Source organism: Narcine bancroftii, chromosome 13, assembly GCF_036971445.1.
Source record: "Narcine bancroftii isolate sNarBan1 chromosome 13, sNarBan1.hap1, whole genome shotgun sequence".
Classification (NCBI taxonomy): Eukaryota; Metazoa; Chordata; class Chondrichthyes; order Torpediniformes; family Narcinidae; genus Narcine; species Narcine bancroftii.
In genome coordinates this window covers 38,267,235-38,294,468 of record NC_091481.1, presented here as the reverse complement: position 1 = coordinate 38,294,468, position 27,234 = coordinate 38,267,235, and the positions used below count along the sequence as shown (strand labels likewise).

Sequence of the window (27,234 nt, the reverse complement as noted above, 5' to 3'; positions counted from 1 at the left end):
GGGGTGGAGAGAGAGGGAGGAGGGGTGGAGAGAGAGGGAGGAGGGGTGGGAGAGAGAGGGAGGAGGGGTGGAGAGAGTGGGAGGAGGGGTGGAGAGAGAGGGAGGAGGGGTGGAGAGAGAGGGAGGAGGGGTGGAGAGAGAGGGAGGAGGGGTGGAGAGAGAGGGAGGAGGGGTGGAGAGAGAGGGAGGAGGGGTGGAGAGAGAGGGAGGAGGGGTGGAGAGAGAGGGAGGAGGGGGTGGAGAGAGAGGGAGGAGGGGTGGAGAGAGAGGGAGGAGGGGTGGAGAGAGAGGGAGGAGGGGTGGAGAGAGAGGGAGGAGGGGTGGAGAGAGAGGGAGGAGGGGTGGTGAGAGAGGGAGGAGGGGTGGAGAGAGAGGGTGGAGGGGTGGTGAGAGTGGGAGGAGGGGTGTGAGTGAGAGGAGGGAGGAGGGTGGAGAGAGAGGGAGGAGGGGTGGAGAGAGAGGTGGAGGGGGGTGGAGGTGAGAGGGGTGGGTGGAGAGAGAGGGAGAGAGAGGGAGGAGGGGTGGAGAGGTGGGAGGAGGGTGGTGAGAGAGGGAGGAGGGGTGGAGAGAGAGGGAGGAGGGGTGGAGAGAGAGGGAGGAGGGGTGGAGAGAGAGGGAGGAGGGGTGGAGAGAGAGGGAGGAGGGGTGGAGAGAGAGGGAGGAGGGGTGGAGAGAGAGGGAGGAGGGGTGGAGAGAGAGGGAGGAGGGGTGGAGAGAGAGGGAGGAGGGGTGGAGAGAGAGGGAGGAGGGGTGGAGAGAGAGGGAGGAGGGGTGGAGAGAGAGGGAGGAGGGGTGGAGAGAGAGGGAGGAGGGGTGGAGAGAGAGGGAGGAGGGGTGGAGAGAGAGGGAGGAGGGGTGGAGAGAGAGGGAGGAGGGGTGGAGAGAGAGGGAGGAGGGGTGGAGAGAGAGGGAGGAGGGGTGGAGAGAGAGGGAGGAGGGGTGGAGAGAGAGGGAGGAGGGGTGGAGAGAGAGGGAGGAGGGGTGGAGAGAGAGGGAGGAGGGGTGGAGAGAGAGGGAGGAGGGGTGGAGAGAGAGGGAGGAGGGGTGGAGAGAGAGGGAGGAGGGGTGGAGAGAGAGGGAGGAGGGGTGGAGAGAGAGGGAGGAGGGGTGGAGAGAGAGGGAGGAGGGGTGGAGAGAGAGGGAGGAGGGGTGGAGAGAGAGGGAGGAGGGGTGGAGAGAGAGGGAGGAGGGGTGGAGAGAGAGGGAGGAGGGGTGGAGAGAGAGGGAGGAGGGGTGGAGAGAGAGGGAGGAGGGGTGGAGAGAGAGGGGGGAGGGGTGGAGAGAGAGGGAGAAGGGGTGGAGAGAGAGGGAGAAGGGGTGGAGAGAGAGGGAGAAGGGGTGGAGAGAGAGGGAGAAGGGGTGGAGAGAGAGGGAGAAGGGGTGGAGAGAGAGGGAGAAGGGGTGGAGAGAGGGGGAGAGAGAGGGAGAAGGGGTGGAGAGAGGGGGGAGAGAGGGGTGGAGAGGGGGAGAGAGGGAGGGGTGGAGAGAGAGGGAGGAGGGGTGGAGAGAGAGGGAGGAGGGGTGGAGAGAGAGGGAGGAGGGGTGGAGAGAGAGGGAGGAGGGGTGGAGAGAGAGGGAGGAGGGGTGGAGAGAGAGGGAGGAGGGGTGGAGAGAGAGGGAGGAGGGGTGGAGAGAGAGGGAGGAGGGGTGGAGAGAGAGGGAGGAGGGGTGGAGAGAGAGGGAGGAGGGGTGGAGAGAGAGGGAGGAGGGGTGGAGAGAGAGGGAGGAGGGGTGGAGAGAGAGGGAGGAGGGGTGGAGAGAGAGGGAGGAGGGGTGGAGAGAGAGGGAGGAGGGGTGGAGAGAGAGGGAGGAGGGGTGGAGAGAGAGGGAGGAGGGGTGGAGAGAGAGGGAGGAGGGGTGGAGAGAGAGGGAGGAGGGGTGGAGAGAGAGGGAGGAGGGGTGGAGAGAGAGGGAGGAGGGGTGGAGAGAGAGGGAGGAGGGGTGGAGAGAGAGGGAGGAGGGGTGGAGAGAGAGGGAGGAGGGGTGGAGAGAGAGGGAGGAGGGGTGGAGAGAGAGGGAGGAGGGGTGGAGAGAGAGGGAGGAGGGGTGGAGTCGAGGGGAGGAGGGGTGGAGGAGAGAGGGAGGAGGGGTGGAGAGAGAGGGAGGAGGGGTGGAGAGAGAGGGAGGAGGGGTGGTGAGAGGGGAGGAGGGGTGGAGTGAGAGGGAGGAGGTGTGAGAGAGAGGGAGGAGGGGTGGTCGAGAGTGGGAGGAGGGGGTGGAGAGTGTGGTCGGAGGGGTGGGAGTGTAGGGAGGAGGGGTGGAGTGAGAGGGTGGAGGGGTGGAGAGGAGGGGAGGGGGGTGGAGGAGAGGGGGTGGGGTCGGGAGAGAGAGGGAGGTCGGGGTGGAGAGGAGGGTGGGGGGTGGAGGTGAGAGGGTGGAGGGGTGGAGAGAGTGGGAGGAGGGGTGGGAGAGAGGGGGGAGGGGTGGAGAGAGAGGGTGAGGGTGCAGGGAGCAAGGTGGTGGGTGCAGGGAGCAAGGTGGAGGGTGGGAAGGGAGCGTAAGAGGGGCCGGAAGAGGAGGGTGGGTTGAAGGGGGAGGAAGTTGTAAAGTGATTGACAATACTTGAGAACGTGTGGAGCATAAACACACTTATATTATCTTACAATTAACAATCAGTATCGACAATGGTCTTCAGGTAAATTGGGGAGGTAAGGAGGGTTTATATTGGGACTAATGGGAGCCGGTTGTCTAATCTACCCATAGATAGTGAATTCCAGTTCACTGCATTCACCCCTTCAGGTGAAAACAGACCTTGTTCATCAACACGAGCTTTTTACAATTATTTACACGTTTGTGTCTGTCTGGGGGCCTGGTTATTCTGGTCGAGCGCCTTAAAACTGGTGGACTTTGCTCTTCCAGAACTTCCTGTGCCCTCTGTGGGTCTTGGATACTGGGACTCAAAGGAGCACTCGGGGGTCAGGATCCATGGTTTTGTGGTTGAAACTATGTCATTAGGAACCCTGCATGAGGGTGTAGCCCTATTGTGGGTGTTGGGACCTCAGTTCCTGAATGTGCCAGGTCTCTAATGGAGACGGTGTCCTCTCTGCCATCTGGATATGCCACATAGGCATAGATCAGATTTGCATGCAGTTGGTGCTCTCTCTCATATGCTTTTCTAGCAGGACTGATCCTGGTGTCATTAGCCATACTGGAAGAGTGATCCCCGTTGTGGATTTCCTCGGGAATGCAAACATTAGTTCGTGAGGAGTCGCATTTGTGGCAGTGCAGGGAAGTGATCTTAGAGTGGAGTGCAGTGGGCAGAACCTCCTGAGTTTCCAAACCTTTGCATTCTCTTTTTCAACTTGTCCATTCCCCTGGGGGTTGTGGCTAGTTATCCTGCTTGAGGCGATGCCTCTTTGAATGATGAGCCCCGGTTGCAATGAATATAGCTGGGATACCTGAACATGGTGATAATGGTGTGCAGAGCTGTGATGACTGGTAGTGAAGATGTCGGGACAGGGGATGGTGAATGGAAAATGCGAGTACTCATCAATAATGTTAAGAACATGCACGTTTCCATTGGTGGAAGGAAGGAGCACCTTGAAATCGACATGGAGTCATTTGAAGGGGCAGGAAGCTTTTATCAGGAGCACTTTGTCAGGACAGTAGAAATGTGGTTTGCACTTAACGCAGACCTAGCATGACCTGGTCATTTTCCTGATATTTTCATTAGAGAAGGGCAGGTTGTGTGCCTTGACAAAATGAGCCATAAGGGTGATGCCCGGGTGGCAGAACTCGTCGTGAATTGACTGCAACCCAGCTTCCTCAGGATAGGGCATCTGGAAGTTCATTGAGTGTACCTGGCCTATACACTATCTCATAGTTTTAGTTCAATCCTCCACCTCGCAATCTTGTAATTCTTTATTTTGCCCCTTTTTGTGTTATTGAACATGAATGCTATAGATTGCTGATCAGTGAGCAGGGTGAATTTCCTGCCGACCAGGTAATGCCTCCAGTGCCTGATGGTCTCCACAAGGGCTTGAGCCTCTTTCTCCACTGAAAGGTTTCAGAACTCGTGGCCTTGTAGAATGCGGGAAAAGAATGGTACTGGCCGTCCACTTGGTTAAGTGTCGCAGCCAGAGCAACATTGGAGGCACCTGGAATGGTGGGTTTTCGTCCACCACATGGATGGTGGCCTTAGCGATATAGCTTCTGACGTAGCTAAAAGCTGCCTGGGCTTCGGCTGATAATGGAAAGTAGGTGGATTTTAAAAGGGAACAGACCTTGTCAGCGTAATGATGCACCCACTGAGAGTAGTATGAGAAGAAGCCCAGGCACATCCTTGAAACTTTCATGGTCCTTGGGATTGGGAGGTCTAAGAGGGGGCGCATACCCTCGGGGTTTGGGCCAATGATGCCATTCTCCACCACATAACCCAGGATAGCTAGACGTTTAGTCCACTTACTGATATGTATGTGAGGTTCAGGGATTTGGGTGTGTGAAGAAACTTCTGAAGATTGGCAGTGTGATCCTCCAAGTTGTGTCCACAAATGGTGATGTTGAGATAAGGGAAGGTAACCCTTAACTCGTGCTTATCTACCATTTCATCCATCTGTTTCTGGAAGATCCTATTCGTAATAACAAAAGGAACCCTTAGGAATTGATAAAGCCATCCATCTGCCTCGAAAGCTGTGTAAGGACGGTCCTCGGAATGGATCGGTAGCTGGTGATATGCAGCTTTCAGGACAGTGGTCAAATAGACCCGGTACTGAGCAATTTCTTTCATCGTGTCTGAGATGTGGGGGGGGGGGGGGGGGTATGCATCCGGGAGTGTGAAACAATTAATAGTTTGGCTATAGTGTTACAGAGTCCAGAGGACCCCAAAATCTAGCAGCAATAGATAGGCACCACAACACAGGATTACTTAAACAAAAGTAGTTTTTAATTACATTTGAACAAGAAAACAGAATTTAACTTGTTACTTAACCTACCTAACCCACTTAATCCCCCCCTCTAATACTAAGTGCAGGCATGTGTAATGTATATTTAAGATTAGAAAAGTTCTTTGGATCACAGTCCAATTTCACTGGTTGCAAGCAATTCTTGTACTGTGCACAGAAGTTAGCATTAACAAAGTTCACCAGGCTTTGGTGCTTAACAGGCAAATGGTTCCCACTCAGGAGAGTCCTTGCTGATTTTCAGAGAGAGATTCCTTTTCCTGGACATCTGCAACTGATTCCTTCTCAATCAGTCTTGCTGACGAAACTTACCCCCTTCAGGGTTCTCCAGATGATCCTCTTTCTTTCAGGTCACCTTTCAGACTGCCAGTCTTCTCCTTTGACCAGGCAGCCTTCCAAATTTTGCCAGCTCGTCCCTCTGGAACTGATTTCTGTGACACTCTCTCACTCCCTCCCTCTCTGAGAGCAAAGCTGTTCTGTCTCCCTGCAAAAATCACATGCTCTCCCAGGCAAGCTGTATGCTGCAATTTTGTTGCTCTTTGCAAAAAGCATTCTACAAAAGTCCTACAAATATTCTGTGTTTTCAAATATTTTGTGTGCAACCTGCTCTAACAATTCCTCCCAAACCACCTCTAAATCCTCTGTCACAATAGTCAATCACTAGCCTGGGCTTTTCTCCCCTCTCTCATGACTACCATCTGGGCTTTCCAAGTGTTGTTGCTAGGCTCAATGATTTTTTTTCTTTAAGCAGCACCTGTGTTTCAGCTCTAATAAATTCTCAGTCCCCTGCAATATATCATCTGCTCTTTGTGGCTATTGGCTTACAATCGGTGGTTAGGTTCTGAAACAAACTGGGGGATATTCAGCATGAGTGTCTGGATCTTGGAATCTTGCGTTCCGCACCGTGATTGGGGAAAGTGGGCCTGATATCTCCATGGTCACGCTTTTAAGGTGACACAGGAAGTCTAGGCCCAGCAACACAGAAGCACTGAAATCCTCCAATACATACAACCTGAACTTACAAAATCCCCCCCCCCCCCCCCGCCCTTTTACAGTCCGGGCGAAGGGTAGACGGCGGCGGCCCCGATACGGGCAGGAGCAAGGGGGAGACGGCGGCCCCGGCCTCGGTCGAGTGAGGCAGGCGGAGGCCCCGGTCCGGACAGGGAGTGGGAGGCGGCGGCCCCAGTCCGGGCACAGGGAGAGCAGCAGCGGCCCCGGCCCCGGTTCGGGCGAAGGGTAGACGTTGGCGGCCTCGATCCAGGCAGGAGCAAGGGGGAGGCGGCGGCCCAGGCCTCGGTCGAGTGGGGCAGGCGGAGGCCCCGATCCGGGCAGAGAGTGGGAGGCGGCGGCCCCAGTCCAGGCACAGGGTGAGCTGCGGCGGCCTCGGCCCCGGTCCGGGCAGTATGGACCGACCTAGGAGGGGAGGCAGGCCCCTCCAGCCCGGGTAAGAAACCTGCATAGGAGAAGGCCACTCCGATATAAAACCTACGACCCAAGGACCTCGCTGCCACGTCCCAGCTTGCTTGGCCACGGCACATGAACCATGGGTGTAAAGGGTGGGGCCAGTACTGCGCGCACTGCACTCCACCTAAAAGCTCCTTTGCGCAGGCCCGAGGACAGGTCCACGTCCTCCCACTCCACGTCCTCCCCCTCCACGTCCTCCCACTCCACGTCCTCCCCCTCCACGTCCTCCCCCTCCACGTCCTCCCCCTCCACGTCCTCCCCCTCAAAAGATGCTCACAAACTCAAGCTAGCATGCTGGAACATCAGAACCATGCTAGACAAGGCTGACAGCCACCGACCTGAACGTCGGTCTGCCCTCATTGCACATGAACTCCTCAGACTTGACATCGACATAGCCGCTCTCAGTGAAGTCCGCCTGGCAGATGTAGGCAGCCTCCAAGAACGCGGCGCGGGCTACACACTCTACTGGTCTGGCAAGCCTTCGGATGAACGACGCCTATCTGGTGTAGGCTTCATGGTCAAGAGCTTCATTGCCTCCAAACTCGAAAACCTTCCGACAGGCCTCTCGGACCGAATCATGTCCATGCGACTCCCCCTTCAAAACAAGCGTCACATCACCCTCATCAGTGTCTATGCTCCAACCCTCCAGGCGGAACCAGCAGAAAAGGACAAGTTCTACACCGACCTGCGCAACCTCATCCAACGCACCCCTACAGCCGACAAGGTTGTCATCCTGGGCGACTTCAACGCTCGTGTCGGCAAAGACTCAGAAACCTGGCCAGGAATCCTGGGCAAGCATGGCGTCGGCAAGTGCAACGACAATGGGCGCCTCCTGTTGGAGCTCTGCGCAGAACAGTGGCTTGTCATTACAAACACCCTTTTTCAGCAGAGGGACAGCCTTAAGACCACCTGGATGCATCCCCGATCCAAACACTGGCACCTCCTGGACGACATCCTGATGCGAGAAAGTGACAAACGAGATGTGCTCCACACCAGGGTCATGCCTAGCGCGGAATGCCACACTGACCACCGGCTGGTTCGCTGCAAGCTCAACCTTCACTTCAAGCCAAAGCCCAGGAACAATAAAGCCCCCAGAAAGAGGTTCAATGTTGGAAACCTGCAGTCAGACGAAGCGAGAGGAAACTTCCAGGCAAACCTCAAAGCAAAGCTCAACGATGCAACCCGCCTCACGGACCCGTCCCCTGAAACCCTCTGGGATCAGTTGAAGACTACCATACTGCAATCCACTGAAGAGGTACTGGGCTTCTCCTCCAGGAAAAACAAGGACTGGTTTGACGAAAACAGCCAGGAAATCCAGGAGCTGCTGGCAAAGAAGCGAGCTGCCCATCAGGCTCACCTTACAAAGCCGTCCTGTCCAGAAAAGAAACAAGCCTTCCGTCGCGCATGCAGCCATCTTCAGCGCAAACTCCGGGAGATCCAAAATGAGTGGTGGACTAGCCTCGCCAAACGAACCCAGCTCAGCGCGGACATTGGCGACTTCAGGGGTTTCTACGGGGCTCTAAAGGCTGTGTACGGCCCCTCACCCCAAGTCCAAAGCCCGCTGCGCAGCTCAAACGGCAAAGTCCTCCTGAGCGACAAGATCTCCATCCTCAACCGATGGTCAGAACACTTCCAATCTCTTTTCAGTGCCAACCGCTCAGTCCAAGATTCCGCCCTGCTCCAGCTCCCTCAACAGCCCCTAAGGCTAGAGCTGGATGAGGTTCCCACCCTGAATGAGACATATAAGGCAATCGAACAACTGAAAAGTGGCAAAGCAGCAGGTATGGATGGAATCCCCCCAGAAGTCTGGAAGGCTGGCGGCAAAACTCTGCATGCCAAACTGCATGAGTTTTTCAAGCTTTGTTGGGACCAAGGTAAACTGCCTCAGGATCTTCGTGATGCCACCATCATCACCCTGTACAAAAACAAAGGCGAGAAATCAGACTGCTCAAACTACAGGGGAATCACGTTGCTCTCCATTGCAGGCAAAATCTTCGCTAGGATTCTACTAAATAGAATAATACCTAGTGTCCCGAGAATATTCTCCCAGAATCACAGTGCGGCTTTTGCGCAAACAGAGGAACTACTGACATGGTCTTTGCCCTCAGACAGCTCCAAGAAAAGTGCAGAGAACAAAACAAAGGACTCTACATCACCTTTGTTGACCTCACCAAAGCCTTCGACACCGTGAGCAGGAAAGGGCTTTGGCAAATACTAGAGCGCATCGGATGTCCCCCAAAGTTCCTCAACATGATTATCCAACTGCACGAAAACCAACAAGGTCGGGTCAGATACAGCAATGAGCTCTCTGAACCCTTCTCCATTAACAATGGCGTGAAGCAAGGCTGTGTTCTCGCACCAACCCTCTTTTCAATCTTCTTCAGCATGATGCTGAACCAAGCCATGAAAGACCCCAACAATGAAGACGCTGTTTACATCCGGTACCGCACGGATGGCAGTCTCTTCAATCTGAGGCGCCTGCAAGCTCACACCAAGACACAAGAGAAACTTGTCCGTGAACTACTCTTTGCAGACGATGCCGCTTTAGTTGCCCATTCAGAGCCAGCTCTTCAGCGCTTGACGTCCTGTTTTGCGGAAACTGCCAAAATGTTTGGCCTGGAAGTCAGCCTGAAGAAAACTGAGGTCCTCCATCAGCCAGCTCCCCACCATGACTACCAGCCCCCCCACATCTCCATCGGGCACACAAAACTCAAAACGGTCAACCGGTTTACCTATCTCGGCTGCACCATTTCATCAGATGCAAGGATCGACAATGAGATAGACAACAGACTCGCCAAGGCAAATAGCGCCTTTGGAAGACTACACAAAAGAGTCTGGAAAAACAACCAACTGAAAAACCTCACAAAGATAAGCGTATACAGAGCCGTTGTCATACCCACACTCCTGTTCGGCTCCGAATCATGGGTCCTCTACCGGCACCACCTACGACTCCTAGAACGCTTCCACCAGCGTTGTCTCCGCGCCATCCTCAACATCCATTGGAGCGCTTACATCCCTAACGTCGAAGTACTCGAGATGGCAGAGGTCGACAGCATTGAGTCCACGCTGCTGAAGATCCAGCTGCGCTGGATGGGTCACGTCTCCAGAATGGAGGACCATCGCCTTCCCAAGATCGTGTTATATGGCGAGGTCTCCACTGGCCACCGTGACAGAGGTGCACCAAAGAAAAGGTACAAGGACTGCCTAAAGAAATCTCTTGGTGCCTGCCACATTGACCACCGCCAGTGGGCTGATAACGCCTCAAACCGTGCATCTTGGCGCCTCACAGTTTGGCGGGCAGCAACATCCTTTGAAGAAGACCGCAGAGCCCACCTCACTGACAAAAGGCAAAGGAGGAAAAACCCAACACCCAACCCCAACCAACCAATTTTCCCCTGCAACCGCTGCAATCGTGTCTGCCTGTCCCGCATCGGACTTGTCAGCCACAAACGAGCCTGCAGCTGACGTGGACTTTTTACCCCCTCCATAAATCTTCGTCCGCGAAGCCAAACCAAAGAAAGACAATACTCCTGAATGGTTGCCGAATATGATTGCGACGTGAGATAAATATGGTAGTCTGTTAGATAAACCTTTATGTTGTACTGCCGAGCAGTCATAGAGTTTATAAAGTGCTCAGTTGAGCCAGTTTCTATTAAGCAATCCGTCAGATGACCATTACTCTCACCTCCATCATCAAGTTGTTCAGCTGGTGAGGTTTTGCCTGGTCACGAATGACTGATGCTAACGCTCACCCTGTTGACATCTTCTTGATCCAAGGTCTGGGAAAATGGCGTCGACCACGAGGAGCAGCAAATTGGCCACCCTTCTTGCCATTGCTTCACTTCCAGTAGCAGTTCCTGCCACGAGGCATAGCAAGATGGTGGAAATGAGGAGCATGGAGATGCAGGGAACCGCACTTCTGGGGTTAACAGGGGTTTTCATGGGTAGTCTTTCTGGGATTCCCTTTGGCCCAACACTCATTTGCCCAGTGTTCCCTCTTACCGCATCCTGAACACATGGAATCCTTTGTGGGGCATCTGGTGTGAGGGTGTTTGGCCTGTGCACAGAAGTAGTGTCCCCGGGTGTATGTGGCCATGGTAGGCGGTACCGGGGACGGCTGCCCTCTGCAGGCCTGGTCTTCCAAAAAGGTGCCTCAGAGAAGTCATCTGCTCCCAGTTGGGTCTGTTGGACCCAGATTGAGGGTACTGTCATGGTCCTTCTTCCCCAACTCTAGCAGTCACTGCCTCACATACCTCAATCTCACTCCTGCCATGAGTGTATTCTGGACTTGCTCTTCTCTCACCTGGGCTGAGACCATAGTGGCACTTTCTTGTCAGTGTCCATAGTTCTAGAACATAGTTGTCCAGCAATTCACCCAGTCATTGTTGATGTTGTGAGAGTTGGTTCTCGCCAGCACGTTGTTCTTGGGCCTCGTGTAGTGGGCCTTCAGGCCTTTGATGGGCTTCATGCAGTCCCTGATGACAGCATATCCCTGGGGACCAACTCAGGAGAGGAGGGCTGATTTCTGGAGGTTGTCGGAGTGGAAGATCTTGGGTGGTCATTTTGTAAGACTGGAAGCACTCCAACCAGTAGGTGAATTCTTCCAGGGCCTCTGGGGACAGGGCTGACCTGGAGCATACCTGGCTTCAATAGGGCTTCCATACCATTTACAAAAGTAAGCTAATAAAATTGTAAATTGGAGACTTGTGTGGAGCGTACACACTTTTATTAGCTTACAATTAATGGCCAGTTTCTACAATGGCCTTCAGGTAAATTGGAGTAAGGCATTAAAACAGGGTGTATCCATAGACTATGAATTTCAGTTCACTGCTGGAGTAATCCATCGGCACTTGACATTTCAAGTCTATGCCCTTCAGCCCCCACTTCCTCCACCATCATTACCTCCCCTCCCTCATACATCACATTTCTCCCCATCTGAGATTCACCTTCCAAATAGCTTTTTAGGCTTCTTAACCCTCTACTTCCCTTCTGAATCCAACTGTGCACCATTCAACCCGAACCCTCCTTTGACTTACTTCATCCCCTGGATCTTCACTATCCCCTCTGCCCTTCCGTGAGTAGAAATGCTCTGTCCTCAGTAAAGTCCTCACTCACCTTCATCCTCCTTTGCCCACACCTCAACAAGGTCCATGCTCACCAAAATTCTGAACTCTTCTTCTGTTGTCTCCTGCCTAATTCTTTAAACCAGGATTCTCCACCTGTACCGAAGTCCTCTTCTCCCTTCTTCAGCCTTTTCCCTCCTTTCTGGCACTTGATTCTGGTCTTCTGCTTGCTCTGAATCTTTTTTTAATTTCCAAATGCTGTCAAGACGTTGATTGCTTCAACTTCACTCTGCTCACTTATTGTAATCTCACCCCCTTTGGGACATGTTCTGTCTGCTCAATTTCAACTTCACGAGGAAACCCGCAGACAAAGGTGGTTCCGTTGTAGTGTGGCATCACCTCCTCACTCAGGCCCACTTCATCCACCATCACTGACCTCATCACCTGGTCATCTCCCTGCCACAGCCTCTAACCTCATTGTTTCCCAACCTTGCACTGCCCAGTTCTACCTCTTACCTAAGATCCACAAACTCTATTGCCCTGATGGACCCATTGTCTTGTGTACTCCTGCCCCACCACACTGTTATTATCCCTTAGACCAGTCCTTTCCCACCTCCATCCTGGACCTCACATGCTCTCCATCATTTCACCAGCTTCCAGTTCCCTATCCCTACATCCATTTTTCATAAAGGCCTTGTGACTCACCATTTCTTTCTCAACAACAGACCTTATCAGTCTCCCTCCACCAGTACCCAGCTTTAACTGGCAAAAGTTGTAACCATATAACAATTACACTACAGAAACAGGCCATCTCGGCCCCTCTAGTCTGCACTGATTTAAGTGAACTCCACTAGTCCCACCGACCTGCTCCCTGCCCATAACCCTCCAATTCCCTCACATCCATGTACTCATCCAACCTTCTCTTAAATGACGAATTTGACCCTGCTGCAACCACCTCGTCCGGAAGGTCATTCCACTCAGTGAAGAAGCTTCCTCTTATGTTACTTCTAAAGTTTTGACCCCTAACTCTTAATTTATGACCCCTCATTCCAATCTCACCTCCCCTCAAGGGGAAGAGCCTATTCACATCTTTTCTATCTATCCCCCTCATAATTTTATATACCTCTATAAAATCCCCCCTCAACCTTCTACGCTACTCGCCCTCAGTCACCGCTTTGGCTCATCCCACTTTGTCCAAATCAAAAGGTGCCATCTTCCATCTCTGGTAACTCCCTTTTTTCAATCTCTCTAACTTCCACAACTAGACCTCTTCCAACCCTGTCTCCTATTAGGATTCTGTTCCTTTAAATTCCTCAGTCTCCACCACATCTGCTCCATTCCAGAACATCTGAGGTATTCTCCATCTTCAGAAAGCATGGCTTCCCTTTACTACCATTATCTCAGCCCCCACCTACATCTCTATTTCCTGCATATCTGCCTTGGCCACCATTACTCCAAGAAGCAAGAAGGACAGGATTCCCCATGACTTTACCTACCATCTATAAGACCATATGACAAAGAAGCAGAAATAGGCTATTCAGCCCATTAAGTTTGCCCTGCCATCGAAAACAATATACCAAAGAATCCAGAGATCTTCCTCCTAAGTAACATAAAAAACAAAGAATTTGGAATTGATTTGGAGGATGCACAAAAAAGATTTGTTAAGATAGCTTTAGCCGTAGCAAAAAAATGTATTATGTCAACCTGGAAATTGGAAGATAATTTGAAAATACAACAATGATATATAGAAATGAATAAATGTATTCCATTAGAAAAAATAACATATAGTTTAAGAAATAATATTGAAATATTCGAACAAATATGGGAGCCTTACATTAAACATAATAGCGAAAACCTACCGGGGACAATCACTACCTAAGTTAACGGAAGGAAAAGGAAATGAAAAGAATGGACTCAGTGGAATTTCTGGTGTATTTTTATTGAATGACAACATTGTCTGACTGGTTTAATCTATCCTAGATTTTATACCTTAAATGGACGGGAGGGGGGAATTAGGGAGGGTGAGATGGGAGGAGGGAGGGGGGGGAGAGAAAATGGCACTGTATATGTGTGAAAAGGAAAAAGTGTGTATCATGGTTAATGTGATTTATGGTGTGAAAAATAAAAAATTAAAAAAAAAGTTTGCCCTGCCATTTAATCATGTTTATCCATTTTTCCACTCAGCCCTACTGCCCGGCCTTTCCATAACCTTTGATGCTCCTGACACATCAGGAACCTATCACTCTCTACCTGTGGTGGCACGGTTAGAGCAACGCTGTTACAGTGCCAGCGACCGTGGTTCAAATCCTGTGCCGTCTGTAAGGAATTTGTATGTTTTCTCCATGTCTGTGTGGGTTTCCCCTTGGGGCTTCAGTTTCACCCTTCAAAACAAACCAAGGGTTCAATTGGGTAGCATGGGTTCATGGGCTGAATGGTCTATTACCATGCTATATGCTTTGTGGAACACCACCAGCAACTGGCAGCCAACTAGAATATGATCCCTGTCTTCCGACTCTGATGCCTGCCAATCACCCAGTGCTCTACCCACGTTAGTGTGTTTTCTGTAGTAGCCTCGTGCGGCACCTCATCAAAGGCCTTCTGACAATCCAAATACACAACATACACTGATGTATCAAAGAGGATACAGAAAACTCAGTATATTGAGTTTAAAAGAGGTGAGAGAAGATGTAGGGCCACTAGAAAACAATGCTGGGGAAATAATGGGAGTGAAACACAAAAATCTGCAGAAACAAATGCTGGAGGAACTCAGCTGCTCTTGCAGCGCCCATAGGAGGTAACCAAATAATACTGACTTAATGGACCTGAGCCCTTTTTCAAGGTATAAGCAAAAAAAGCAGGAAGGTGTCTGCATAAAAATGGGAGAGAGAAAGGGGAAGGAGTTCAGACCAACTGCAAAAAGTTGTTAATTGGTGGAAAAGATTTTGGCTCTGTGAAAGGAGATGGGGCAAGGGAAGAGAGAAAGAGGGAGGCAGAGCTGGGAAAGAAGGGGGCAGGGTTTAATGGAGCCAGGGAAGTCTATATCAATGCCAAATGGTTGGAGGGTTCCCAGTCGGAAGATGAAGTGTTGTACCTCTAAGATGTGGTGGTCTCAGTCTGGCAGTGCATGAGACCATGAACATACATGACAGCAAGGGAATGGGATGGAGAATTGAGATGGGTGGCCACTGGGAGATCCACGCTGTTGCAACAAGTCCACAATGGGAAACAATGAGACAGCAGAGGAACTAAATGAGTATTTTACATTAGTTTACTGGAAGACATTAGTAGTGTTCAAAATAACCAAGAGTATCAGATAAGTGAGTGCAGATTATATTTCAAGGGGGAACGTGCTCAAAAATCTTAATGATCTAGTGGAGAGAAGTCTCCCAGACCAGACGGATTGTACCTTTGGGCTCTGAAAGTAGTAGCTGTAGAAATTGTGGGAGCATTGGTTATGAACTTACAGGAATCAATAAATCCTGGTCCTGCATGACTGGAAAATAGCAAATGTCATCCCACTATTCAAGAAGGGAGGGAGGCAGCAGATCAGAAGTTATAGCCCAGTTAGCCTGACAAGTTCAGGCCAAGAGTTGTCAAAGGCTTCTCATATGATAACCCCTTTATTCCCAGAATCATCCTCCTGAATCTAGTTGGAAAATGTTGGAGTCATTTGTTAAGGATGAGGTTATGGAGAATTTGGAGGCACATGACAGCAGGGTTTCCTGAAATGAAAATATTGCTTTTTTAAAATTTAGGCAAACAGCATTGTAACAGGCCAATTTGACCCTATGAGTCCGTGCTGCCCAATTTACATCCCATTAACCTACACCCCGCTACAAGCAGGATTGATAAAGGAGAAACACAGACATGCCGGAGGAACTCGGCAGGTCTCGCAGCATTCTTTTCTTCTTTGGCTTGGCTTCGCGGACGAAGATTTATGGAGGGGGTAAAAAGTCCACGTCAGCTGCAGGCTCGTTTGTGGCTGACCAGTCCGATGCGGGACAGGCAGACACGATTGCAGCGGTTGCAAGGGAAAATTGGTTGGTTGGGGTTGGGTGTTGGGTTTTTCCTCCTTTGCCTTTTGTCAGTGAGGTGGGCTCTGCGGTCTTCTTCAAAGGAGGCTGCTGCCCGCCAAACTGTGAGGCGCCAAGATGCACGGTTTGAGGCGTTATCAGCCCACTGGCGGTGGTCAATGTGGCAGGCACCAAGAGATTTCTTTAGGCAGTCCTTGTACCTTTTCTTTGGTGCACCTCTGTCACGGTGGCCAGTGGAGAGCTCGCCATATAATACGATCTTGGGAAGGCGATGGTCCTCCATTCTGGAGACGTGACCCAGCATATATAGGAAGTAAAGGTACGTAACTAACGTTTCAGGCCTGAGCCCTTTTCTATGTTGAGTAAAGAGCAGACAGGGGCCTGAATTAAAAGACTGAGGAGAAGGAAAGAAAGGGCAGGGGGAAGAGCATCAAACCCACTCTTCTCTGCCTTTTAATTCAGGCACCTGCTTTTATACTTGAAGCAGGACCCATGCTTCCCATGGATGCTGCGAGTCCTGGTGAGATACTCCAGCTTATCTATGTTTTGACTACAATCATAGCATTTGCAGACTTTCATATTTTGCTGGTTAAAGGAGATTCAGTGGATGTTGGGTATTTGGATTTTCAGAAGGCATTTGACAAGGTGCTGCACTTGAGGCTACTTAACAAGATAAGAGCCTGTGGTATAACTGGAAACATGCTAGCATTGGCTGATTGGAAGGAAGCAGAGAGTTGGAACACATATTCTGATTGACTGCCATTTGCTAGAGGTGTTCCACAGGGGTTGACGATGGGGCCATTTTTCTTTACATTGTATATTAATAATTTGGTTTATGGAATGAATAGTTTTGTGGCCAAGTTTGCAGAAGATACAAAGGTGGGTGGAAGAGCAGCTGGTGTAGAGGAAACATGGAAGCTGCACAAGGACTTGGACATATAGGAGAATGGGCAGAGGTGGAAAATGAAGTATAATGTTGGAAAGTGTACGGTCATGCCTTTTGGTAGAAGAAAATAAATGGGCAGACTTTTTAATGGGGAAAAAATTGAACATTCAGGGAAGGGATGTTGAGATTTTTTTAGGAACTGGGGCAGCACCTACACTTTGATATCGATGTTGCGCAATTGCTCAGTGAAAACAGGTGTAAGGCGCTCCTTCTGTCTGATAGCTTACAAGTCACTCTTAGACAAGGTGTGGTATCTGTTTAGCCTCCCAAACAGGGTCACGTAAGGCCATGATTTACAGATGGTGAATGATTTCTACAAGCAATTTCTACAAATTGGAAATTATGGTTGTGAAACTAAAACCGCTAGGCAAACGTATCTGCTGATCAATGGTCAGGCAGTGGACAACCACTTTAGTACTTTTCCCATGTATAATCGTGAACTCAACATCGACTATGGTCTCAGTTCAAAGATGGAGGCAGCAACTACAGATTGTGATGGATGGAGAAATGTGATCCCCATACCGAATGGCAAGGCACCTGAATGAATGATGAGACTTCACTTGGGGATTATCAACAGTTTTGGGCTCCTCATGTGCTGACATTAGAGAGGGTTCAGAGGAGGTTCACAAGGACGATTCTAGGAATGAAGGTCATACAAGGGTTGTGACAGCTCTGGGTAGTTGGAATTTTGGAGAATGAGAGAATCTCACTGAAACATTTTGAATGTTGGTGGGTGTGGCAAGAGGCTGTAGTGAGAAGATGTGCAATAACACCTCTCCCTGAACTAAATACCCGAATCAACAGCCAATTTGGCCCTATGAGTCAGTGCTGCCCAATTTACACCCTATTGTGAGAGATGAGTAAAACTAATATGAAAATATGAGAGATGAAGAAAGCTAGTATGGATATATGTGTAATGAATAAAGCCAGTATGAATAGGATAAGGATAGATAATAAAATGTAGGAAGTAAAATTAGTCTGAATAAGATAAGGGTCTTCTAGCCTTAGACAGAGTCAGCAAGTTCCGCATATGTAATTAGTAAGCCTTAGACAGAATTAGGAAGTTCTGCATATAAGAGTTAGTAAGCTCTGAGGGTTGGGAAGGTGTGAATAAGAACAATGACATGATGGGACACAGACAGGATACCCCCTGGTCCTCCAAGTTCACAGAAACAGCACGTAATGCCAAACTTATCCAGGAGGCAGAAGAATGGTAGGAGGGGTAGGGTACCTCTACACTGAAATGAACTGTATAGGATGTGTCAGGCATTGAACATCTGGCTCTATCAAAATCAAAGAGATAATATTGAGAGCAGAGAATATGCAGCCTGCTGGCTCAGTGGATCGGTTGATCAACTGGTTTTGAATGAAAAGGAATGTATGGACAAGAAGGATGAGGAACCTTTTGTCCCTGAAACACAAGGATGGGATGTGTTACATTCCCTTCCTCCACCTTATGCTCCTCCTATGTCGGCTCCTATCTTTCCCCTCTCTCCTATGCTCTATCCTTCTTCACCTTCCCCTCCTCCTCCACAGCTAAAGAAAGGAGAAGAAAGTAGGGGTGGTATAATGACTCATTCACAACGTACTAGATTACCACCTCAATTGACAAGAGAGGGAGGAGACTTTGATTCAGTGTGAGACCCTCAGGGAGGGAAGGGCAGAACCCTTTGATTCATTTCCCGGAGAGCAGGAACCTAGACATTATAAAGGAGAGGATAAGCCAGAAATTAACTGGATGAGACCTTTATGGGAAGTTTCCATGGGAGGGGGTCTCGGTTTCGTAAATGTGCCCCTGACTAGTATGGAGGTGCGTAACTTTAAGAGAGAAATGACCTCCCTGATAGAAGATCCTCAGGGATGTGCCGAACAATTAGATCAATTTTTGGGACCTAATATATATACATGGGATGAGTTAACATCGATCTTTAGGGCTCTGTTCACTTTGGATGAACGTGGAATGATTTGCCAGGCAGGGATTAGAGTCTGGGATAGGGAACACCAAGGGGGACCAGAGGCGATATCTGGGGAACTTAAATTCCCCCTGGCAAAACCAAATTTGGATAAGAATACTAATGATGATTGCACATTAATGGAGGAATATAGGGTTAATCTGATAAAAGGAATCAAGGAATCTGTTTCAAAGGGACAGAATTTTAAGAAAGCATTTGAGGTTCCCCAAGGTCCCGAGGAGACCCCCCTCTGCATTTCTGAATAGATTGCGTACAGCCATACAGCAATATGGGGGTCTGGATATAGAATCCCCAGCGGGTGAACAATTGGTATTAACGGGCTTCATTACAAATTCAGCACCAGACATTAGAAGGAAATTGCAGAAGACTGAGAATTGGCATGAACAGGGAATAACACAGCTTTTACAGATCGCACAAAGGGCATACGTCCAGAGGTCTGAGGATAAACAGAAAGGAAAGGCTAAGATTTTGATGCAGGCAGTCAAGGAAGTCGTGGAGGGACAGCAAGGAAAGGGTAGGGGCTGTGTGCCAGCTCCTGGACATTGGGAGGAGCGCCTGGAGTGGGAGAGTAGAGACCAGAGCAGGGGCAAGGGTAGAGGGGAATTCTGGGGATGACGACCGTTCCCAGGACCTCGTGGTAATCCGGTAGGAATTGGGAAACAGGAGCATTAGTTTGCTACCATTGTAAAAAGGAGGGACATTTTAATAATGCGAGCCAGGGAGACATGATCTTACGCACTGATGGAAGCAGATTATGAATAGGGGGGGTCACAGTTCTCAGTCAATACACACCGTGGGGCTGCACGGAGAACCATTGGTAAATTTAAGCATAGGACCCCACAGCGACAGATGAACTTTTTAGTAGATTCTGGGGCAGCCCGGTCTAGTATTTTACAACCAGATGGAGGGGACAGTGATGGTTTCGGGAGTAGGAGGAAGAGATTTTACAGTCCCTGTATTAAGGGATGTAAGAATACAAATGGGAGAGAAGATAGTAATGGAGGACATTCTACTAGTTCCCCAAGCTGGAGTTTGTTTGTTAGGACAAGATTTACAGGACCAATTGGCTATCGGCACCAGACCACAGGAATCTGGTATTGGGATTCAATTGTATATATTAACCGAGGAGGATCGGGAACTAATAAATCCTGGAGTATGGGCAAAAAGAGGCAATAGAGGAGTGTTAGATATTCCTCCCCTGCAAGTTACTTTAAAAGATCCTGAGCAAATAATTAGACGAAAGCAGTATCCAATTCTGATGGCTGGCCGAAAGGGGCTGCAGCCAGTAATTGACCAGTTGGTGAAAGATGGTATACTTGAACCTTGATTGTCACCTTTTAATACCCCTATCCCTGAGGCTAACGATCAGTACATATCCAAATATTTAAAGGGACTTTCTGCCTCTCTATACGAATTAAAACGGAAGGGTTTATTAGCTCAAAACCCACCCCTGGAGCATTTTATTAAATCTGGTGATTGGGTAAAAGCATGGCAAGATCACCAACTAAAACCTGTCTGGGACAGCCCCTATTGTGTACTTTTGATTACAGACACTGCAGTGCGAACGAAAGAAAAGGGGTGGACTCACATAGAACGAATTAAACAAGCTGCTGATCCACGGACTAAAGACATTGATAATCTACCCTCCACCTGGCATGCAGTCCTTCATCCTTCTGATCTGAAAGTTACACTACACCGGGAAAAAGTGCTGTAATGTTGTTTTTACCATTTGCTGTTTTGTTTACTTGTTGGTTCCCAATATTTGGGAAATCGCCAAATTGCTCACAATGTATTAAGTCCTCCTGGAATAGGGGCAGCAGAGGTGACAATTATTTACCTTTAGAATGCAGACAGGGTGCAGGTATAGAGTATAGTCATAGTGGGGTATGGGTTAATATAGGATCCCACCATGGATCAGGGGAACAGAATGGCCCTCGGGGAGTAGATTTGATTTGTATTTCGGCCTCTACAGGTATTAAAAAGAGGAGTTTTAAAGAGTTAGCACAAAGAAGATGGTGGGACAAAGACAGACAGAATGTTAGTCAGGATTGTACATGTAGCAGAAATAGAGTGAATACTTATGCTAATGTCACAGACAGGCTGCAACTCACAGGTTCAGTGATACTTATGCTAATGTTCGCAGACAAACTGCAACTCACAGGTTAAGTGACAAGAAACACCCCTCCCCAACTTGGTCTCCTGTAAATCATCCTTTGGGTCACACAGACATTCAGAATGTTAAGAACCACCAATGTAAGGGGAGTTCCAGTTGTAAATGACGTAAGCTGCTCCAGAACACCACAGCTGCTTGGCATTTAAATCATTTAATCAGACTCCAGGCAGCCTTGGAGATCATCACCGAACAGACAGCGATGGCCCTGAATTTATGGGCTGAAGAAAGACGACAGATATGAGCCACAGTTCAACAAAACCGCCTGGCTCTCGATTACTCGTTGGCTGCTGAAGGCAGCGTTTGTGAAAGACTGGTTAATGACAATGCTCACAACGGTCAGGCGGTTAAAGACACTTCTTCAGGAGTTCAAAAATCTTCCCATACCCAGGTTCAGACTTGGCAACCTTGGTCCGGTGTGGGATGGACTAGACTTTTTATTGGTAACTGGAGTTTGATACCCAAAGCCCTTATAGCAGCTGGACTCGCTATTCTGGCCATTATGGTGCTCCCCTGCCTAAAGACTTGTGTGCAGTATTTAATTCAACGGACCCCTCGTCAGATCACTATAACCCAAAGGATGTATGTTTCCCAAATTCTGTCTGATGATGCTGAAACTGCAGTTCGTTTACTGACTCGCTGGGAAAAAGACCAAGTTTACAAGTAATACATTCCAGTTGAGAATTCACGAAGCGTAGCTAAAAGAAAAGTGAGGATTGTGAGAGATGAGAAAAACTAATATGAAAATATGAGAGATGAAGAAAGCTAGTATGGATATATGTGTAATGAATAAAGCCAGTATGAATAGGATAAGGGTAGATAATAGAATGTAGGAAGTAAAGTTAGTCTGAATAAGATAAGGGTCTTCTAGCCTTAGACAGAGTCAGCGAGTTCCGCATATGTAATTAAGTATGCCGTAGACAGAATTAGCAAGTTCTGCATATAAGAGTTAGTAAGCCCTGAGGGTTGGGAAGGTGTGAATAAGGACAATGACATGATGGGACACAGACAGGATACTCCCTGGTCCTCCAAGTTCACAGAAACAACGTAGGCAGACAGGATTGCCTAATGCCAAACTTATCCAGGAGGCAGAAGAATGGTAGGGGGGAGGGGGATGGGTACCTCTACACTGAAATGAACTAAAAGTTGGGTGAGCCCCAGTATGGGTGTTTATTCCCAGGGTAAGGGGAAGCACTCAACTTTGCATTGTTGTTATAATAAATGTTCTTTGTTCTCAACTTTTGTCTCGAGCAAATTCTGTGAAGGTACTTCTATTTCTAACAAACTCGACCTACTCTGGGCATTGGTGGGGCTTGGCCCACGTTGCACTGATGAAGTTGGCTTGACATGGACAGAAGTCCAGACCCATAGCCAGGTGGCCCTGTCGGGAGAAGTTGCAGGTTAAGAGGAAGAAAAAGAAAGTCCTGCTTTTTTGGAAGATGAAGAACAAGCAATACTAATGGCTGCAACCCATATTGTGGAAGGTAGGCCCCAAGCAACTCAAGCTTCTCAGAGTGTAAAATCTATTTCTTCTACAGTTGAACAGAAGACAGTAGTGGGATTGAAGTTGTACATCCTATATTGGAAGATATTGCAAAACAGATGGAGAATATGACTTCAAATGAATGCTGGTTTTGTCCAAATTTATGATCAATTTGATGCTATGAAAGAGAAAATGAGTGGTATTTGTGAAGATGCTGCCATAGTAAAAATGGATGTCAATAAATGTTTGCAAGCAGTGGACACTGTTCAAGATAAATTTAAGAAAATTGAAGAGGTTTTTGTTGATTGTAAAAGTCAAGTGGACCAATACAAGGAAAGGATGGATCATATTGAAGATTAGTTTATGGGTTGGGATATTCAGAAAAAATTGACTCACTGGAAAATCAGGGTCCATGTAATAATATTAAGATAATGGGTCTTCCTGAAGATGTGGAAGGGATGGAGCCCATAAATTTTTTTTGGCAATGGATTCCTGAGACATTGGGGGTAGAAGCTTTTCTGGATGAATTAAAATTAGATCGAGCACACTGAGCATTAAGGAGGAAACCTTTTCCTGGTCAACCTCCAAGGGCAGTTCTGATCTGATGTTTGTGATATCAAGATCATGAGATGAGTTTATGTTTAGCAGTTCAAAAAGCAAGACAAAATCAGGGCTCTTTGATGGTTCATGGAAAATAGGGTTTTTTTAATGCTGATTTGAGTCAAGACATTATTAGAAGGTATAAAGAATTTACTTCAGCTAAGACTGTATTATGGAGAAAGGGATACAAGTTTGTCTTTTGGTATCCTGCGGTACTGAAAGTGTTTTATGGTAATCAGACTTACTTTTTTGAGAGTGATTTTGAGGCATTAACTTTTGCTAATTCTTTGCCAGATAATAAAGTAAGTCGAGAGTTGTTGAAACCACCGGTGAAGTTGTCTGGGAAGAAGAATGGGGATGCTGGAACTTCAGTTTGTTGAAATAGAAAATGATGATCATAGATCGGAAGCTGTGGGTTAAATATGAAGTTTTTATCTGTATGATTGAAAAGGTTTGGTTGAGGGGAGGTGGATGATTATGCTGCTTCTTAAGTCATCTGCCACTCATGGTAAGCCGCACCTGGTTAATTGAGGGGAATACTACACGTAGTTTTTTTGGGGGGGTTCTTTTTGTTGAGTTGATTTCTGTTTTTTTTGGTTATATTTTTAAAACTAGATTAATTGGTTTATATAAATAAAATATATAAATAAATAAACAAGATGGATAGATAAATAAATAAATAAATAAATAGATGGAGATATATATATATATATAAAAGTTTTTTTTTACTTTTAATGTTTTCTTTTAAAAATAAGAAAGGAGCCTTTTTTTGATTGGAACTGCTGTATGAGTTATTTTTCAAAATATATGATATGACTAGTTTAAATTTTGCTACTTTTAATGTTAAAGGGCTTAATAACCTGGTTAAACAGAAAAGAGTTTTAGCGTATATTAAGAAGATGAAGTTTGAGATTACTTTTTTTACAGGAAACTCATTTGACGGAGAAAGAACATTTGAAATGGAAAAGGAACTGGGATGGGCATGTAATTTCATCTTCATTTAATTCTAAGGTGAGAGGTGTGGCTATTTTAATGCACAAAAAATTGCCTTTTACTTTAGAATCATTTTACGATAATGGTGATAGAGTATTGATTGCCAATTGTCAATTTTTTTCTGAATTTTGGACTTTGATGAATGTTTATGCACCTAATGTGGATGATGAAGAATTTGTAACTTGTAAATATTTTTTGGGACTGAATCAAGCACATGAAAATATTTTAGTAGGGGGAGATTTTAATTGTTATCTAGACCCTTTGTTGGATAAATCTTCAAAAACTCTGAAGAAAACTAAAATGGCAAAACATTTGTCAGAAATGATGAAGGATTTAAATTTAGTTGAGATTTGGAAAAGATTAAATCCGACTGAAAAAGACTTTTCATTTTATTCACCAAGACATGTTCTTATTCTAGAATTAATTTATTTTTAATATCGGGACAATTGAGTAGGATTACTCAGGCTGATTATTAAAGTAGGATTTGTCTGACAATGGTTCATACAGCTTACCTTGGAGATTTAACGCAATGTTATTAAAACAATTGGAGTTTATTAAATATATTAGGGAACATATAAAGATATTTTTGAAAATAAATGAAAAATCAGTACAAAGTAAATTTACTTTGTGGGATAATTCAAAGATTTATTTAAGATGGCAGATTATTAGTTATTCTATGAAAATTAAAAGACAATATATTACAGGAACTGTTAATTTGGAAAAGGAGTTACAGCAAAAAGACTGAAGATAAAAAAAAGCTCAATTAATGAAATTGAAATTGCAATATAATACTTTACAAACATATAAGTATGGGAAGTTAATACAGAGGTCAAAAGAACATTATTATGAATTGGGGAAATGCGCACATAAGGTATTAGCTTGGCAATTGAAGACAGAGCAAGCATATAGGACAATAAATGCAATAAGGAAAAAGTCAGTAGTTACATATAGGCTTCAAGAAATCAATGAAGAGTTTCATATTTTCTATCAAGAATGATATATTTCTGGAGGGGTTCGAGATGATAATCAGGTTGAGTCTTTTCTGAATAACCTAGATTTAAAATTTTAAAAGGAAAAAGAAATACAGGAGTTAGATTTTTTTAACTGATTTGAAGGTTAAGGAAGTTTTAGGGTGGGAAATCTATGCTGGGTGGGAAATCTCCAGGAGAGGATGGGTTTACTTTAGAGTTTTATAAAGAATTTTATGATTTATTATTGCCAGTATTTCTGGAGGTATTAAAGCAAGCTACAGAAATGGGTGAACTCCTGAGTATTTTTCAAGAGCATTGATTACTATTATCCCATCTATATATATCCATCACCTACCAGTCCCTTCCTTTACACCCCCCCACCCCCAAAACTGTTTGCCTGATCGACATCATCCCTGACAAAGGGCTCAGGCCTGAAATGTCAACCACCAATTGCTTTCTATGGATGTTGTTTGATATGCCGAGTTCTATACTCAAGATTCCGGCATTTCCAATCTACATTTCTCCAAGATCTGAAACTTTTCTGTCTAAAATCCCAACATGGCTCAGCAGTTCTTTTTAACATTGTCAACAATTCATAAAGTCATGTTGGAGAAAAGTTGAATTTTGCATGTTTGACTTTGCACCATGAGTATGGTAAGTAGGAATTATTTTGGGTTCAAGTGCAGTGCGTTGATTACTGAAAGCCAATGAAAGGTTAGCCATTGATTAAGCACATTTTTTCTGCTTCACATATGGATAATTCTGTGTTAGATTATTTACTGAAACAATGGGCAATCTTCAAAACTAAAAATAACAATGCTAGGTTAATTCTTCACCTTATCAGCAAGGTCCTAAATTTCCAAATACTGCTGATAAGAGTTGCTGATTCACCCACCCCTCAGTCACTATCTTGTTTATCTTTCCTTCCATCACTATCCTGCAATCAAAATGATCACGTCTTTTCTGTTTACTTCATCTCATTCTCTTTCCTCTTGTCATAAAAAAATGGCCAGAAAGATTGTTCAATAAAGGCAAGACAAGCTTCCTGCCTCTTCAGACCTTGAAGACCCAAAGCTAATCACAATCAAAACCTGGTTGTGGTTAATTATTACCTCTGTAATGAGAAATTGTTGTGACCAAATTGTATAAAAGATCTCAACGTATTTCCATCAAAACTGAAGCTGTGAATTTGCAAGCCCTATTCACGGAGATCCAGTCAGCAGAAGAACAGGTAAACTCATTATCGGTGGCTTTTCACAGTGTGCCTCAGCTGTCAGGTTGCATGAGACATCATGCAGTGTTTGGTTTGTCTGTTTCTAACTGCCTCTTATGGGAGGTCCTGTGCTGGTCTATGTTCTGTCATTGAGAAGTGTTACAGCATTGTCCCTGTACATGTTGAAGCCAGTCAGTGGGAGAGGTTGGTGAACTGTCTAGATGGGTGGGGGTGGGCTCACATTCACTGCTATCTTCTAAACCTGTTCCCCCATGCCTGACTCCACCACTCAGGGGTATTTCCCTATCCTGACTCTGTGTAAACATATTGTGACCTGTCTTCCTCTGTCAAGCCTCTTCCTGAACTTCCTTGCACCAATCAGTCTGATCATCAGCCTGAAGCCCCTCATTCCTGCAACTATCCCAGGAAAGTATCATCCTCTCCTCATCAGGTCTTGGTGGTAGACCACAGGCCTATTCAATCACTCTCCATGTTTTAAAAAAAACAGCTTTTGGACTCACTAAGGAGTTTGAGGACCCACATGCCTATCTGATATTGCAGGCCTTAGTATTCCCACATTAGGGACCACGTATCCCAGGAAAGGAAAGGAGAATATCTTGTATGCTCCAGTTATGGAATGGCATGAGGGTCCTGGATTCAGAATCCTAGGTGAGGTGGTGGGGGAAGGGGAGGGACAGATGAGGCCTCTGGTTTGGGGAGGATCTGGTATTACCAGTGTCAACATCAATCTGGGGCTGAGAACAGATGGGCTGAGGAACTTACAAAGAGAAACTCTTTGTGTGAGGGACCAAAGACAGACAAGTCACCAGGATCAAATGGCCTGCACCCAAGGGTTGTGATGGGTAAGAAAGAGATGGCAAAACTTTGTCATCTGAGTCCTGCCAAGAGAGCAACACATTGGAACATTGCAGAAGTGTCTGCCTTGTTCAAAAAGGGAGGGAAACAAAAACCAGGCAATAATAAAACTGTTAGCTGAGGAAGAAATGGCTACATATAATCAAACCAAATCAACATGGTTGAACAAATGTGCATGAACTTTTTTTTAGGATGTCACCTGCAGAATAGATGGAGAGCAATCTGTAGATGTAATTTATTTAGATTTCCAGAAGACATTTGACAAGGTGCCCCATAAAAAATTCAATGTTGGAAGAGTGTTGACATACATTGTGTATTGGTTGTCACAACAGGAGATAGAGATTTGGAATAAAGGGGTTCTTTACATTTTATAAAAATGTCACTGGTGGAGTTTGCCAAGAATCTTCAACTAACCTAGAAGTGGGCCAGGAGTAAGGATGACAGGATTGAAAGTAGGTGGAAAGGCCATTTCCATTGGATTCTATGATGAGATAAAGGTTGGCTGCCATGGGCAGGAATGGAGGAAAGTGAGAGCTCATGCACTTCAGTA

The 27,234-nt window shown here is 46.9% G+C and overlaps 1 protein-coding gene across 3 annotated transcripts in view; it reads left to right on the top strand.

The window, feature by feature from the left end:
* Positions 1-27,234, top strand: part of LOC138748290 (chloride anion exchanger-like) — a 257,498-nt gene that overhangs the window by 1,183 nt on the left and 229,081 nt on the right. The window contains exons 2-5 of one of the 3 annotated variants that reach the window (XM_069908204.1): positions 2,617-2,635; positions 13,610-13,743; positions 19,929-22,032; positions 23,559-23,642. The gene's annotated coding sequence lies outside the window, so the exon portion shown is untranslated. Of the gene's footprint in view, positions 1-2,543; positions 2,649-13,609; positions 13,744-19,928; positions 22,033-23,558; positions 23,643-27,234 lie in introns of those variants that run through there. The other 2 variants (XM_069908205.1, XM_069908206.1) reach the window with 2 other exon arrangements.